At 41.6% G+C, this 2,591-nt stretch overlaps 1 pseudogene; it reads right to left on the reverse strand.

Moving 5' to 3' along the window:
- Positions 1-310: 310 nt before the first annotated feature.
- LOC131680349 (folliculin-interacting protein 2-like) lies at positions 311-2,066 on the reverse strand (annotated as a pseudogene).
- Positions 2,067-2,591: the final 525 nt, after the last annotated feature.

A 2,591-nucleotide genomic window follows, 5' to 3' on the forward strand; every position in this document is an offset into this window, starting at 1 on the left:
TTTTATTACCTTGTTTTACATCTTTTTGGAGTACGATGTGTATCTTATCTGAGGACAAAGTCTCCTAACAGGCGATAGTACTTTTGTCATTATACGAGAGAACAACGATTTCTACTTTGTAGATCCAACCAGCGTTAAAAAATACTCCAGCTCCGATACGTACTGTCCTTTAAGTAGAATTTACTACTTTGTCAATCAGGACAACGTCTAGGGAAATATTCAAAAAGAGAACCGGGTGTTCCTGACGCAGCTAGATGTGAACAAATCAGCCTACTGAAGATCCCTATTCAAGCGATCTCATGAAGCTCCCACCGGTTGTATTCACGATGGAATTTACTTGTACAAAAATGCACTGAATGTACGAGATTTGTAAAAAACTATTGAAAAAAAGATTGTTAAGAAGATTGCAATTTGGAGAACGCACCGTAAAATTACATGGAACCGGTTAGTTTATGAAGCTATCAATTGTGTATTCTCGGATGGTATGCTATAGCAAAAAACGCAATAACTGTATTCTAGTTTCAGCCATATAAGTAACCAACTTGCATACGCCCTTCCCAACTTTCAGTAGGACACTAGTCTGGAAACTAATACGAATGGCAATTTGGAACTGTTCAGTCAACTGTTATCCTTTCTTCAATAGTATATACAATATAAAGTATGCTACAATTTAAACTTTAAACTTGCTTTTCTCGAAATCAATATATTGTCACTTAGCCCGGTCTGACGTAACTCCGACCAGTTCGCTCTCAGCAAGACTTATTCATTACCAGCCATCGAAGTTTAGTCTTTGGTCGTGGTTGCCGAACGAACCATCGCAGATCCGGATCGCAAGAATCTGGGGGATTTGTGTAATCCTCTATTTTCTCCACAGTTATTTCCACCAAACCTTATGACACTGTTGCTATAATTTGTATTTTTCGTAATTTTGCAGTTTTATTACGTACGAAAATCTGTTAGTTTACACTGTACATCAGGCCAAGGAAAAGCATTTTTGGTTAAAGTTAACAATTAACATAAGGAGCGAATAATTATTTATAATCTTTTGCGCAGCGAATGCCTGCTGAGCTTTATACTCGTCGAAAGCCTCTACGAAGACAATCCGCTTGATCTCGCTACATCTTACGAAGTAAGATAGCTCATTTAGAATTTTATCCATGGTATTGCTCAATTGGGGGCTTCTGCAGATCATTGTTCTCGACAGTTTCACCGGGTGTCCGACGGTTCCATACAAATAGCTACATTGGACCCACAGTACGATGTACGGGTGATTGGTAGTTAGTTTGCACCGCTTCTCCTTCTATCGCTGTATTGTAGCACAATCTGTATCTGCTTCGTAAGCGGAACTACTCACAGGGGCAATGGTACTCACCCAGCCCAGGTAGTACTTTAATATCGCCGTTAGTAGTGCGCTGATGAAAAAATGTGTATCCTTAATGTCGGCCAGCAATAGCAGGTAACAAAGATCGTTCATAAAATTATTATCAATTTTAAGCGCAGCCCGATTAGAACATGTACTGCTTTGAGTTCCAAGAGTGCACGCACCACTGCTTAGCGTTAGCCACATGGGATTTACCAGTTTGGGTACAGTAAAAAAATCCACTGGGCACTGCTGCGTCATGCCGGCAACCAGCATTATCTGTAGCAATAAATTAACACAACTGTTTGAACAGGTAAGTGAAGGGTTTCTATCAAGCCTACCTGGAGTAACTGCGGCTACCTGTAGCTTGCGTTTTCTTAATCGCTTAATCGTTCGCCATTCTTAAACCACACAGCATTGATTCAAATATACTCATGTGTTCCGAGCTGAATGCTTCAATTTCCTGCAGCATGTCATCGTTTAGTTGAACGCACAGCACAATTCCTAGACGTGCCTTTTTGTGCAAAGGTCTCCCGTGATAATTGGTTGCAGTGGAAAGAACTTCCCCGCTAAACGCTTTTTGTCTAGTCAGTACTATGGTTTCACTATTCCGTCGATTTTTACCACCGGCGCAACCATCGCTGGCTGTCACTTGACTGCTAATGTTCGCCGAACCGGTCGTATTGACCTCGATGAAAGCTGCCATACTGACTATAGTCGTCTAAACTTGTGCAATTCAGAGGCTGTGGAATATCAATACTGGTATCTAAACTAAGTCTTCGAAAACACTCGAAATCACTAGAAATTGATGCTAGACTGTTTCGGTGCGATGGCGTGGTTGACTTGATGAAAACGCCCAAGGTTCCGTTCCACCATACCCTGAGTCAAGGCCACTTTTGGTTGAAAGTCTCGGATCTGCCAGATGCTCCAAATGCGCAAACTCGATTGGCGGTGGTGGCCTTTGTCTGTGGTTGTACGAAGTATCATATTACGTCAAAGTGGACGAAGTAACAGTAAACGACCGTAGTGACGTTGTACCTATGGAGCTACGATCACTTTCCGACGTATGTCGACCGTTGTATAGTGCATTCTGACCGATACTTGGCAGTTCATAGCCCAAGTAGGTGGAAGTGGATACTTTTTTACTGCTGTTGCTGCTACTGTTGGCTACTGAAACACGTAAGCATACTTAATGGTTTTTCGAGTTTTTAATCAATGTACCTACAAACTG

The sequence above is a fragment of the Topomyia yanbarensis genome, chromosome 2, assembly GCF_030247195.1.
Source record: "Topomyia yanbarensis strain Yona2022 chromosome 2, ASM3024719v1, whole genome shotgun sequence".
In the NCBI taxonomy this organism is placed as follows: Eukaryota; Metazoa; Arthropoda; class Insecta; order Diptera; family Culicidae; genus Topomyia; species Topomyia yanbarensis.